The 14,698-nt window shown below is 56.2% G+C and overlaps 1 long non-coding RNA gene across 1 annotated transcript in view; it reads right to left on the bottom strand.

Annotated features, from left to right (window-relative positions):
• Nucleotides 1–337: 337 nt before the first annotated feature.
• The window catches only part of LOC140407761 (uncharacterized), a 59,275-nt gene continuing 44,914 nt past the window's right edge, over nucleotides 338–14,698 (bottom strand). The window contains exons 2-3 of the long non-coding RNA XR_011939784.1: nucleotides 2,566–2,646; nucleotides 338–747 (exon numbers count right to left, since the gene is read on the bottom strand). This is a non-coding gene — a long non-coding RNA (uncharacterized lncRNA). The remainder of the gene's footprint in view (nucleotides 748–2,565; nucleotides 2,647–14,698) is intronic.

Genomic DNA, 14,698 nt, shown 5'->3' on the forward strand with positions numbered 1-14,698 from the left:
TGGACAGTGAGAGCCTTTTTCCTCGGATGGTGATGTCTAGCACGAGGGGACATAGCTTTAAATTGAGGGGAGATAGATATAGGACAGATGTCAGAGGTAGGTTCTTTATTCAGAGAGTAGTAAGGGCGTGGAATGCCCTGCCTGCAACAGTAGTGGACTCGCCAACACTAAGGGCATTCAAATGGTCATTGGATAGACATATGGACGATAAGGGAATAGTGTAGATGGGCTTTAGAGTGGTTTCACAGGTCGGCGCAACATCGAGGGCCGAAGGACCTGTACTGCGCTGTAATGTTCTATGTTCTATTTTCTATGTTCTAAAGTGACCTGCAGCAAATTCTTTTAGGATTAAATAGAAAGTTTAGTTTATTCACACATTCAAACCCGGGAGGTGGGGGAGACGATTGCAGCTTCACACAATTTTACACAAACACATACACGCGTATATAATAGCGGTATTGGAAAAAGCGGCTTTACAACTATGAATAACTTAACATTGAAAAGAACGACAAAAATATATATCTGTTCCGGTGATTTCCAGAGTTCAGGAGTCCAAATCCAGAGGAGGTTTCCTCCAGTTCAGGGCTAAAGACAGAAGTACAACATTCCTTTAAGATGATTGTTTCACAATGAGATGAGGTTGAAATTCAGAGAATAGGTCGGCTTGGCAGGCAGTGGCCAGTGGCTTCCAGACAAATAGGCTCAGAGGAAGGCTTCTTGCAGACAGCTTGCCAGCTTGGAGTCCTACTGTAGGTGTTGGTGGGAGAGAGATAAATCAGCAGACTGCCTGGCTTCTGAGTTCTCAACTGTATATAGAGATTTTAAAATGGTCACTGAAGCCTTATAAGCTCCTTACTCAACAATGATTTCATAAAGAGGTTTATCTGGTGTCATTAGCCTGCGAAAGGCATTGTTCATTTTTATGACCCTGTTTCTGATAGCTGCTGTCTTGGTGAACCCTGGACTCCACTAGAGGGGTAAGCCTATACAGATGCAAATGGCATCCATTTCCTTTCAATAGATCCTTTTTGAAACAGATCTTGACAGTGGGAGGCATGAGATTCCATGACAATACGCCAGGGCATGTTTCTGGTGCAATCCATATAAGGCCTTAGTAATTACCTTATCATTCACTCCATCAGGTGATTCGTGGCAACCATCCTTTGTTTCAGCAAAGTTTAGTTTTAAATAAGCAAAAAATAATAAGGTTTGACTAATGCAGCTTCTGATTTCTTTCCTGTCCGAGTATCATGTCAGTACCTGGAAGTTGAGGAACCACAGCTGGACTTGTTAAAGATCAGTACAGCTCAGCAAGTATTCTTATCTTTACATTCCCACGTTAAATATTATTTACTAAAATTGTTTCTCGTATTTCTAGCTGAGAAAATATGGATTTTATAGAAAAGGTCGACAGACGGCAAACATAATAGAGTAAGCTGGTGGAGCAGATTACATATCTCCTTCAGAATGCAAGCAATGGAGATTAAAATGTAAATGTGGCTACAGTCCCAGAGGCTGTTCTACCCTTTGAAAACTGACTGGTGGTGATTTAACCTTACGGTCAACACACCACAGGCGAGGGGCAAGATTGAGAAGGCAGGCCCTTCATGAATTACCTCAACCAGTTCAGAAATTGAACCCGCACAGTTGGTGTCGCTCCGTAGCACGAACCAGCCACCCAGCTAACCAATGAAAATTGCTGCCATATGTTCGACATTTAGAGCTCTGTGCATAGTTTTGTGTATCCCATTATGGAGAGGACATTATTATAGAGAGCATAAGCATACTGTGCCAGGGATGGGAAACCATAGTTAAGGAATCATATAGCACAGACGAAAGCCATTCGGCCCATTGTACTTATACCAGCTCTATGAAAGAGTTATCCAATTAGCTGCACAGTCCCGCCCTTGAGTCATAGCCCTGCACGTATTTTCTCTTCAAATATTCGACCAATTCCCTTTTGAAAGTTGGTATTGAATCTACATCCGCTACTCTTTCAGCCAGTACTTTTCAGGTTACAACTCACTACATTAAAAAAATAAATCTCTTCACGTTGCATTTGTTTCTTGAAGAACTTGTCGTAAATCCAGGATCTCGAGTCAAAGGGTCATCTCCCAATAGAAACAATTTCTCTTTATTTCCACTATCAAAACCCTTCATGATTATACTTAACATCTTGCATAGTGGGTCAGCTTTATGGCAAAAAAAAAGCTATTCTACATCCTTACCTGGAAGATTTTCTTTGGGGCAGCGTTCATCTTGTCGATCAAGGTTGTGCAGACAGTACAGTGTGTCAGGCTAGTTCTGTTTTTGGGGAGGGTGTTCTTGAGATCACAAGATAATTACAACTGTGAAGGCCGTCTTCATTTATCTGTCCAGAAAGATCTGACCATACCACCATTGTAATAGTTCTGAGGTTTTCCCCTCTGCTACTCTATTTGGTATCTATTCTGCATATTCAGTATGCTCTGTGTGAATCATAATTTCTTAATAGCAGTTCTAAATTCACCTTTTATCTTAAGCTGTATTGCATGTTAAGCTATCCGATTGTCTTAACGATCTTACATGTCTTTGTGAGATTCCCCTGTTAGGCTTTCATTTCCAGGATCGATAGCACCTTTCCAGGTTTGTCCTTGTAATTCAGACCTGTGGCGTCAATATCGTATCAATAACATTATTCAGGTTTAATGTCAATTACATAATTACATTGTCAATCAGGTGACGGGTATTGGAATAGCTGGGACACTGGTGGTGTTGACCCTAAATGGGGATAGCTGGGATATGGTTGATCAGTGTTGACTCTGCTAGGTCAATAAACTCTCTCAGCAAAGAGAAACTCTGGCTAGAATTATCCGGCCATTTACGCTGGTGTGATCTGCTGGTCCCGCCGACAGTGCGCCCCTCACCACAGGTTTCATGGCAGCGAGAAATGAATTCAACGGGAAACCTTGTTGACAATGGTGGCACCAGAAGGTACCACCACCAGCCATTGGTGGGCCACTTTCCGCCGTTGTGAAACCCCTGGCAAACCCCTGCCCTCTGTGCCTTTACTTCACCAACTGGTGAGGATTCATTGGACATGGTAGCAGAGAATGGCTGCCTAAAGGTACAGTTTGGAAACTAGGAAAAACATTTTTTCAGACAGGGGATTATTATCAGAGTTACTTTTGAGAAAAATAGCGGGAACCAAGTGCGAGTTGTCAGGGTATGATTTTCCACCATTGTCCTGTGAAGCTGAACCCTATGACCAAAGGAAGAATCATAGAATCATAGAATCATAGAAGTTTACAGCATGGAAACAGGCCCTTCGGCCCAACCAGTCCATGCCGCCCAGTTTTTACCATTAAGCTAGTCCCAGTTGCCCGCACTTGGCCCATAACCCTCTAACCCATCTTACCCATGTAACCATCTAAATGATTTTTGAAAGACAAAATTGTACCCGCCTCTACTACTACCTCTGGCAGCCCATTCCAGACACTCACTACCCTCTGAGTGAAGAAATTGCCCCTCTGGGCCCTTCTGAATCTCTCCCCTCTCACCTTAAACCTATGCCCTCTAGTTTTAGACTCCCCTACCTTTGGGAAAAGATGTTGACTATCTACCTTATCTATGCCCCTCATTATTTTATAGACCTCTATAAGATCACCCCTAAGCCTCCTACGCTCCAGGGAAAAAAGTCCCAGTCTATCCAGCCTCTCCTTATAACTCAAACCATCAAGTCCCGGCAACATCCTAGTAAATCTTTTCTGCACTCTTTCTAGTTTAATAATATCCTTTCTATAATAGGGTGACCAGAACTGCACACAGTATTCCAAGTGTGGCCGTACCAATGTCTTGTACAACTTCAACAAGACGTCCCAACTCCTATATTCAATGTTCTGACCAATGAAACCAAGAATGAAATGGATATGTGGACACGGGTTACATCCTGACCAAAAGCAAGGTACTTTTTCTTCTCAACAGCAGCAGAATCAGGTGCAAGGTATTTTCGGAGTTTGAGGTTCCTAAGGTTTATGGACAACATTTGTCTGAAAGAAGATCTGCTTTTGAGGTATGCCAGACTTTGGGAAAATTAAAAGGATGGATGGTTATTCCATAGGAGAATACATGATGGAATTGAACAAGTTATATACCACGTTGCAGAAATTCTATTTGGAGATCCTTAATTCAGCACTTGCTTACAAATATTTGGATTGTGCTCTAGTATCGGACATGGATAGGCCCCTGGTCTTGACTGGAGTTAGATCCTCAGAAAGAGATACAGTTTTAGAACAGATATCCTGAAGCCTTGAAACTTTTTTGGGGAAGTATTAATTTCCAACCACTTTCATGGCATTCGCAAGTCACACGGATTCAACACTGGCAGTATTTCAAGACCGTTTTGATATGGGATACAACCTTCTAAAAAAAAAGAAACGTGAACAAAATAAATGAGGAGAGCGACCCCTTTGGTAACTTTAACAGGCAACTGGAAGTGAGTAACTAAGCAAGGGTATGAACCCTAGGAATAACCAAGGAATAGTAATCCGGGGCGTCATTCTCCGACCCCCCGCCGGGTCGGAGAATGGCCGTTGGCCGCCGTGAATCCCGCCCCCGCCCCCGCCGATGTCTCCGAAGGGAGAAAAGTCGGCGGGGCGTTAATGGCGCCGCTGCCGCGGAGAATGTCACGGGTCTGCGCAAGGCAGCCGATTTTCGGCCTGCCGATATTCTCCCTTCCGGATGGGCCGAAGTCCCGTCGACGTGATGACCGTTCACGTCGACGTCAATCAAACCTCCTTTTCATCGGCGTGACCCGGTGCTCCAGGCTCACGCCGACCAGCGAGGAGGTGAGTGACGCCCTGGGGGGTTGGCTCTGGGCAGGAAATGGCGTGGCCGCAGACTGATTGCGTGAGGAGAGGTGTGTCTCGGCTTGTGTGTGTGTGCGGCGGGGGGGGGGGGGGGTGGTTAGAGTAGGCTGGGCTCCGGGGGAGTGCCGGGAGGGGGTCCGTGCCGGGGTGGAGGTTGGGGGTTGTGGAGGGGGTCCGTGCCGGGGTGGAGGTTGGGGGGGGGTCCGTGCTGGGGTGGAGGTTGGGGAGGGGGTCCGTGCCGGGGTGGAGGTTGGGGGGGGGGTCCGTGCTGGGGTGGAGGTTGGGGGTTGGGGAGGGGGTCCGTGCCGGGGTGGAGGTTGGGGGGGGGTCCGTGCTGGGGTGGAGGTTGGGGGTTGGGGAGGGGGTCCGTGCCGGGGTGGAGGTTGGGGGGGGGTCCGTGCTGGGGTGGAGGTTGGGGGGGGGGGTCCGTGCTGGGGTGGAGGTTGGGGGTTGGGGAGGGGGTCCGTGCCGGGGTGGAGGTTGGGGGGGGGTCCGTGCTGGGGTGGAGGTTGGGGGTTGGGGAGGGGGTCCGTGCCGGGGTGGAGGTTGGGGGGGGGTCCGTGCTGGGGTGGAGGTTGGGGGTTGGGGAGGGGGTCCGTGCCGGGGTGGAGGTTGGGGGGGGGTCCGTGCTGGGGTGGAGGTTGGTGAGGGGGTCCGTGCCGGGGTGGAGGTTGGGGAGGGGGTCCGTGCCGGGGTGGAGGTTGGGGGGGGGTCCGTGCTGGGGTGGAGGTTGGGGAGGGGGTCCGTGCCGGGGTGGAGGTTGGGGGGGGGGTCCGTGCTGGGGTGGAGGTTGGGGAGGGGGTCCGTGCCGGGGTGGAGGTTGGGGGGGGGTCCGTGCTGGGGTGGAGATTGGGGGTTGGGGAGGGGGTCCGTGCCGGGGTGGAGGTTGGGGGGGGGTCCGTGCTGGGGTGGAGGTTGGGGGGGGGGGTCCGTGCTGGGGTGGAGGTTGGGGAGGGGGTACGTGCCAGGGTGGAGTTTGGGGGGGGGTCCGTGCTGGGTTGGAGGTTGGGAGTTGGGGAGGGGGTCCGTGCCGGGGTGGAGGTTGGGGGGGGGGGTCCGTGTTGGGGTGGAGGTTTGGGGTTGGGGAGGGGGTCCGTGCCGGGGTGGAGGTTGGGGGGGGTCCGTGCTGGGGTGGAGGTTGGGGGGGGGTCCGTGCTGGGGTGGAGGTTGGGGGTTGGGGAGGGGGTCCGTGCCGGGGTGGAGGTTGGGGGGGGGTCCGTGCTGGGGTGGAGGTTGGGGGTTGGGGAGGGGGTCCATGCCGGGGTGGAGGTTGGGGGGGTGTCCGTGCTGGGGTGGAGGTTGGGGGTTGGGGAGGGGGTCCGTGCCGGGGTGGAGGTTGGGGGGGGGGTCCGTGCTGGGGTGGAGGTTGGGGAGGGGGTCCGTGCCGGGGTGGAGGTTGGGGAGGGGGTCCATGCCGGGGTGGAGGTTGGGGGGGGGGTCCGTGCTGGGGTGGAGGTTGGGGAGGGGGTCCGTGCCGGGGTGGAGGTTGGGGGGGGGGTCCGTGCTGGGGTGGAGGTTGGGGAGGGGGTCCGTGCCGGGGTGGAGGTTGGGGGGGGGGTCCGTGCTGGGGTGGAGGTTGGGGGTTGGGGAGTGGGTCCGTGCCGGGGTGGAGGTTGGGGGGGGGTCCGTGCTGGGGTGGAGGTTGGGGGGGGGGGGTCCGTGCTGGGGTGGAGGTTGGGGAGGGGGTCCGTGCCGGGGTGGAGGTTGGGGGGGGGTCCGTGCTGGGGTGGAGGTTGGGGGTTGGGGAGGGGGTCCGTGCCGGGGTGGAGGTTGGGGGGGGGGTCCGTGCTGGGGTGGAGGTTGGGGATTGGGGAGGGGGTCCGTGCCGGTGTGGGTGATGGGAGTGCAAATGAGTTGGTCCACCTGGCCAGGTGCCAGCCTCCAACAGTTGGACCCATGCGGTCCATGCCACCTGGCTGGGGGGAGGAGGGGATATGGGCAATGATGACATGTCGTCGTTCCCCTCCCCCCCACCAGGCCGTCATGTTTTCAGACCATCCAGCGATGTTGGCCGCCGTGGTGGCAGCCGCTCATGTCTATGTTGCCCTGGATGAGGAGGAGGAGGAGGAGGAGCGTGCCAGAGAGGCGGCGCAGGCTGCCGCAGAGGGGCAGGTGGCAGCCGCCCAGGCTGGAGGGACACCTGACCGACAGGACGAGGAGGGGGAGGAGGAAGTCGTGGCCCCACGGCAACGGAGGCACCCGAGGGCGCCCCGTGTGTACCGGCCCCGGCAGTCATACCAGGACCTCACGGACCGGGAATGCAGGAGGAGACTCCGGATGAGCCGGGAAACCGTGGCACACATCTGCCACCTGTTGGCACACCTGTCACCGCGTGGCACTGGCGGGGGACACCCTCTCCCCGTGTCCGTCAAGGTTACGGTGGCCCTGAACTTTTATGCAACGGGGTCATTCCAGGCACCGAGTGGGGACCTGTCCGGCATATCGCAGACATCGGTGCATCGGTGCATCCGGGCAGTGACAGATGCCCTTTATGCCATGGCGCACCGCTACATCCGCTTCCCCGTGGACCGGGCCAGCCAAGATGCCCGGGCCGTGGGCTTCTCTGCCATTGCCGGGTTCCCCATGGTCCAGGGCGCGATCGATGGGATGCACGTCGCCGTGCGGCCACCTGCAGAGAACAGGGCCGTGTTCACGAATAGGAAGGGGACCTACTCAATGAACGTACAGGTGGTCTGCGACCACCGCATGATGATCCTGCACGTCTGCGCCCGTCACCCAGGCAGTGTACACGACTCATTCGTGTTGTCGCGGTCATCCATCCCCGGCATGTACGAGGGACGCCATCCCCGGCTGAGGGGCTGGTTGCTGGGCGACAGGGGCTACCCATTGCGATCGTGGCTGATGACTCCTATACGGAGGCCACGCAATGAGGCGGAGAACCGCTACAATGATGCCCATGTAGCGACAAGGGGAGTGATCGAGAGGTGCTTTGGCGTGCTGAAGATGCGTTTCAGGTGCCTGGACCTCTCTGGGGGCGCCCTCCAGTATCGGTCAGATAGGTCGGCCGCATCATTGTGGTGTGCTGCGTCCTGCACAACATAGCCCAGCAGAGGGGCGATGTGCCGCAGGCAGAGGAGGGCGGAGTGGAGGAGCAGCAGGAAGAGGCCCAGTCCTCCCAGATGAGGGGGATGGGGGCAATGGTCAGGGCAGACGGGGTAGACACAGGCGGGTGGCTGTCCACCGTTACCGGCTGGCCCAGCGGGCACGGGACAGACTGATAGAGGCCCGCTTCACTGACTAGATGGGCGTGGGAATCGGGTAGTATGGCCACAGACCGCACACCATGACAACAGCCGACCACCCACACCCCCCACCCATCCACCCACCCAGCACACTCACCCCCCTCCCCAACCCCACACACCCCACCCGCATGCACACCACCCCCCCACCCCCAATTGCCGATCCACCGGCGGCACAATGGGCCGGGCTCACCCAGTTGCGGGTGGACGCGTGTCTATCGCAGGCCATGGAGGATGATGACAACCCGCCTCCGATGAGCTCCTGGCTCTACATCGTTGGACTATGTCTGACCCATGGCCACAGTACCACCATCCACCCGGACCATCCCTGCATGCGGCTGTGACACTGCAGCGCACGGTCCCGTCCTCTGCCCGGGGGATGTTGATGGCGGCCCAGGGGGAAGGGGGAAGACTCACCTGGGGCTGAGGTAAGACCACCCGTCACACACACACTTGCGCTCAACGTACATGACACGCCCGCACACTTTGGACAGAGCACAAAGGCAGCTTCGGTAGGTGTAACATTGACTTTAATAACCAAAGGAGTTCATGCACGTGCCCTAGCCCCTAAAACTCATCTGTGCCCTGCACCCGTGCCAACTTACTCAGTGTCTAATTGTTTGGCCTTACGGGCCCTTTGACTACGTCTACGTGGTTCCCCAGACGGTACAGCAGAACTGGAGGTGGACTCCTGTGATTCCTGCCCTCTGACACCGGATCCCTTTGGCGGCCGTTTCCTGAGGCGTCCTGGCCTAGATGGGCCAGGCTGCGGCCCGGGCGACTGGGATGCCGAGCTGCCAGCCTGTCCTGCCCGTTGCCCACCCGATGCACCTGGGACGGAAGGGGGGGAGTCCGAGGTGTCGCGGTGTACCGGGACCTCCCCTACAGAGGGAGCCGGGACGGACCACACCACCTCCTCCTCCCTCGGGGTGCCCGATGGCCCCCAGGCCTCTACATGGGTGGGGGATGCGAACGGACTGGCCATCCGACGCGCCCCCGACATCTGGCGCTGCCAGTCCTGGAGGCCCGTGCTGGTATCGACAGGGGTCTGCAGGTTTGCAGCCATGGAGCCCAGGGGGTTGTCGAACCCTGTCTGCGACAGTGCGACGCCAGCTCGCACATGGCCACTGGTGCCGATGCCCTCAGCGATGGCCTGCTGAGACTGGGCCATGGCCTGCAGAGACTGGGCCATGGCCTGCAGAGACTGGGCTATGGCCTGCTGAGACTGGACCATGGCCTGCTGAGACTGGGCCATGGCCTGCTGAGACTGGGCTATGGCGTTGAGCGCCTCTGCCATCTGGCGCTGGCACTGGCTCATGGCCTCCTGTGAGAGGGCAGCCATTTCCTGGGCCACAGACGCCGCCTGCACGGAAGGCCCCAGGCCTCGCAAACCGTTCCCCATGTCTGACACCGTCGCACCCATTGCCTCCACCGCGGACGCCACCCGTGCGGTGTCAGCCTGGGTGGCACGCATGACTGGGACCACTCCCAGCTCCTGGACGCGGGTGGACTCCTCCACCTGCGACCGCAGCCGCCGCAAGCCACCCGTCACCCTCTTCGCTCGTCTCCGTGTCGGTGGTTGCATCGGATCTATGTGTGGGTGTGGTAACTGCAGGAACCCGGGATCCATCTGGGCGGCAGATGTTCGCTTGGCCTGGGCTGCCCTCCGACCGCCCGGTCCCTCTGCTGCTCCTACCTCCACCTGCTGTACCGGGACGGCTGTGTTGTGCGCACCAGTGAGTGTACCAGACGCCTCATCACTAAAGTGCCCAACCGTGGTGAGTGTTTCTGCGATGGTGGAGGGTGTTGGTGACAGCAGTGGCGTTGTGTCGTGCTCTTCGTCCCACTCTGAGTCCATGGCACTTTGGGGTGGGTGTTCGTCTCCACCCATCCACTCTGAGTCACTGTCCGGTATTTCATCTTCCCGGGTAGGGGTGTCCTGGGTAGTGCTGTCCCGGGTAGTGCTGTCCCGGGTAGTGCTGTCCCGGGTAGAGGTGTCCTGGGTAGTGGTGTCCCGGGTAGGGGTGTCCTGGATAGTGGTGTCCTGGGTAGTGGTGTCCTGGCTCGGATGTGACGGGGGCCTGTGGCTGCCCCCCTCATCGCTGGGTGGTCGCTCCCGCACGTGACGGGGGTGTCGTCTCCCTGTTGCTCCAGGTCTCTCCGTCTCCCGTGGTGTGCGAGGGGCATCCTGCGGGCGTCGCATGCTGGAGGGTGCGGGTCTCTCCGTCTCCCGTGGTCTCCGAGGGGCATCCTGCGGGCGTCGCATGCTGGAGGGTGCGGGTCTCTCCGTCTCCTGTGGTCTCTGAGGGGCATCCTGCGGGCGGTCTGCATCTGCGGGGATGGGTGCCTGGACGTTTGGTCCTGCGATACACAATGAAGCATGCATGGTTAGACATCAGGCAGTGATCAGGTGATACGGGGGAGGGGGATATAGGGGAGGGGGGATATGGGGACGGGCTGTTGGTGGCTCACTTGCTCGTGGGGCCCCGACCTCTGCATCAGCAACCTCCCGGTCCTCAGGTCCGCCAGCCAGTTCCAGGGCCCTTTCCTCGTGTACGGTCAGTGGCCTCTCATCAGCGGGCCCTCCTCCAGTCCTCACATGCTCCCTATTGTTGTGTGCGCGCTTCTCCTGTGGGGGGGGGGGGTGGTGGCAGGGGTAAAAGGCAACAGTGTTAGGCAGGTATATGAATGCACGCCATCGGTTGCGCGTGCATTGCAGAGGTTAAGGTTAGGGCTGGATTCACTTGGGGATATGGGGGATATGGGGGAGGGGGGATATGGGGGAGGGGGGGATATGGGGGAGGGGGGATATGGGGGAGGGGGGATATGGGGGAGGGGGGATATGGGGGAGGGGGGATATGGGGAGGGGGGATATGGGGGAGGGGGGATATGGGGGAGGGGGGATATGGGGGAGGGGGGATATTGGGGAGGGGGGATATGGGGGAGGGGGGATATGGGGGAGGGGGGGATATGGGGGAGGGGGGATATGGGGGATATGGGGGAGGGGAGATATGGGGAGGGGGATATGGGGGAGGGGGGATATGGGGGAGGGGGGATATGGGGGATATGGGGGAGGGGGGATATGGGGGAGGGGGGATATGGGGGAGGGGAGATATGGGGGAGGGGGGATATGGGGGAGGGGGGATATGGGGGATATGGGGAAGGGGGGATATGGGGGAGGGGGGATATGGGGGAGGGGGGATATGGGGGAGGGGGGGATATGGGGGAGGGGGGATATGGGGGATATGGGGGAGGGGGGATATGGGGGAGGGGGGATATGGGGGAGGGGGGATATGGGGGATATGGGGGAGGGGGGATATGGGGGAGGGGGGAATATGGGGTATATGGGGGAAGGGGGGATATGGGGAGGGGGGATATGTGGGATATGGGGGAGGGGGGATATGGGGGATATGGGGAGGGGGGATATGGGGGAGGGGGGATATGGGGGAGGGGGGATATGGGGGATATGGGGTGGGGGGGATATGGGGGATATGGGGAGGGGGGGATATGGGGGATATGGGGGAGGCTCACCCTGCCTGCTCTGACGAGGTCGTTCACCTTCTTGTGGCACTGGGTGCCTGTCCGTGGTGTTAGGGCCACAGCGGTGACGGCCTCTGCCACCTCCCTCCACAGACGCTGGCTGTGGCGTGGGGCAACTCTGCGGCCGTGCCCGGGATACAGGGCGTCCCTCCTCTGCTCCACCGCGTCCAGGAGCGCCTCCACATCGCGTGACTTGAACCTCGGGGCTGAGCGACGGCCAGCCATCAAGTCGGGTGTTGCGGTCGGGTGTTCCGGTCGGGTGGGGGGGAGCTGCGCGGCCTTATGAGCCACTGCGCAAGCGCGGATCCCGTTACGTCGCTGCTAGCCCATTTCGGGCCGCAGACTATCGGCCCATTTTTATGACGTGACGCAAGTGGGATTTGCGCCGTTTTTTGCGCCGATCGGCGGAGTTTCCGCCGATAACGGAGAATTTCGCCCCCGGTGTTTCAGATGTGACTCAAAATATCATAATGCAATGAATTGTCTACAACAGAATAGCAGGGTTTTTGAAATGACACATGACAAGGTAGAAGAGTAAGGGGAAGCGGAAATACTGATCAGACAGAAGGAACTTTACTGGTCACTAGAAGCTTTGGCCCAGTAATGGGTTTTCTAGTCATGAACATGTTTAATTGCGTTGTGTTTGACAACGGCTGTATATCCACAGTGCATGGATCGGATTTGTTAAAGCGCTACCTGGATTCTCTAAATAGCGAAGGTTAAAGAATATGAAAGTTCAGCTTACTTTGGTTTCAGGGATTTTAATGGCGTGCATTTTCCATTGCCTGACCTCAGTTTCTGGATTCCCGATCGGGTGGAGAGTGGAGCATTGAGGGAAATACGGCCTTCGCGCAGTACTCGCCTCATACCTTTTGCATCCATTCCCATCTGATTAACAGGCTGGAGGTGTGAGTCTCCACCTTCCGTTCTGCTCCAATCACCACAGCAGGAAATCCTCCGGGGATTTGGTGCACGTTTGCCCAAGTGTGACCAGGGCCTAGCGCAAAGTAAAGTAGGCCCCCACAGAACAGACCCGCCCATCAATCGATAGGCCAGGCCACCGTGGTGGCCCCCCCAGGGTCGGATCTCTCCCCCCCACCCCCCAGGATGGTCCCCGCACACTTACCTTCCAGGTCCCGCCATGTGTGACGTGAGTAAATCACGCCAGCGGGACTGGGCAAAACCCGTCGGCCACTCGCCCCATTGGGGCCTGAAGAATCGGCGGGGCGGGGAGGCGCTGTCAACGGCCCCCGACCGGCGCAGCGGGAATCCCGCCAGTGCCCAAAAAACGGCGCCGGAGAATAGGGAAGCCGGCATCGGGGCGGGATTCACCCGGGGATTCTCCGACCCGGCGCAGTCGGAGAATCCTGGCCATGTTGCTTCTTGGCAATCAGGACTGGGTGCAGCATTCAAGTCATCACTGTAACGTTGGATCCATTGACCCATTATATTTGCTGCATACCTCAAAGTATACCCCCAAAGTGCATCTCCATTCTGATTTCACACTGACTGCTCTTTGTAATGCAGATAATCCATAAAATTACATCTGATAATCAGATCAACTATTTTGAATAAAATTAAGATTAAATGGCCTGTACTTGATTGCTTTTGTTTTGTCACCTTCTTTGAACATTTGCCCATTTCCAATCAACTGGTGGCTCCCAAAATCTATTAACTTCCTCAGAATGATTGCCAATGCTTCACAAATCTCGGAATAATATCCATATATTCTTGGCAATTTATTTATTTTGGCCCGGTTGCAGACTTACGATATCTCAGTCTGGAGAAAACGTATTGCTCTTGTGGAAGGAAGAATTCAATGTTTATCTTTCGTTGTGAGTCCACTTGTCTCATTGTATGGCCTCCACCTATCCAGTTGCTTTTTCACTGTTGCGGCACTATTATTTTTCCTTCAACTAACAATTCGCTTGAGATGCCGAGCTTTTTTCTACATTTCACCTTGCTGAGCCGTCTCTTGAATCATTTAGCTTTCTATTGCCGTCATCTCAAAGGTGTGGGCAGCACGGTAGCACAAGTGGATAGCACTGTGGCTTCACAGTGCCAGGGTCCTGTCGTGATATTCAGATAAACATCATGGTGCAAACACACATATACACTGATGGACAGATCAATGGACCAATCAACACACACGCAACATCGCAGCCAATCACAAGCCAGGGCACACGCATTATAAAACGGGGAACATCACAGTTCCCGCTCATTCCAGCAGGAGACAGCTCAGGGCACAGAGCTCACAGCAAGCCACTCAGACATTCACCATGTGCTGAGTACCTCTCCAAGATAGTGTTAGGGCTGGGTCCACAGGTAAAAGGGTAAAGAACGAACCACAGTAACAAGTTTACAGATGTTGTTATTGATAGTAATAAAACAGAGTTGTACCATCTGCAACCGTGTTGGTTCGTCTGTGTAGCAGAACACCCAACACGACAGGTCCTAGGTTTGATTCGCCGCTAGGCCACTGTCTGTGCGGAGTCTGCACGTTCTCTCCATGTCTGCATGGGTTTCCTCCGAGTGCTCCAGTTTCGTTCCACATCCAAAGATGTGCAGTTTAGGTAGATTGGACATGATGAATTGCCCTTAGTGACCAATAAGGTTAGGAGGGGTTACTGGGTGACAGGGATAGGGTGGAAGTGAGGGCTTAAGTGGGTCAGTGCAGATTCGATGGGCCGAATGGCCTCCTTCTGCACTCATTGTTCTATGTTCTATAACTGCTCCCCCCCCCCCCCCCCCCCGGCCGGCCCCCACATTATGCGGAAGAGTCCACCATCTGGGCGGCACGGTGGCACAGTGGTTAGCACTCCTGCCTCACAGTGCCAGGGACCCGGGTTCAATTCCGACCACGGGTGACTGTCTGTGTGGAGTTTGTACTTTCTCCCCATGTCTGTGTGGGTTTCCTCCGGGTGCTCCGGTTTCCTCTCACTGTCCAAAGATATGCAGGTGATGTGGATTGGCCATGCTAAATTGCCCCTTGGTGTCCAAATGTTAGGTGGGATTACGGGGATAGGGCTGGGGATCAGGCCTAGGTAGGGT

This window comes from Scyliorhinus torazame, chromosome 2 (assembly GCF_047496885.1).
Source record: "Scyliorhinus torazame isolate Kashiwa2021f chromosome 2, sScyTor2.1, whole genome shotgun sequence".
Taxonomy (NCBI): domain Eukaryota; kingdom Metazoa; phylum Chordata; class Chondrichthyes; order Carcharhiniformes; family Scyliorhinidae; genus Scyliorhinus; species Scyliorhinus torazame.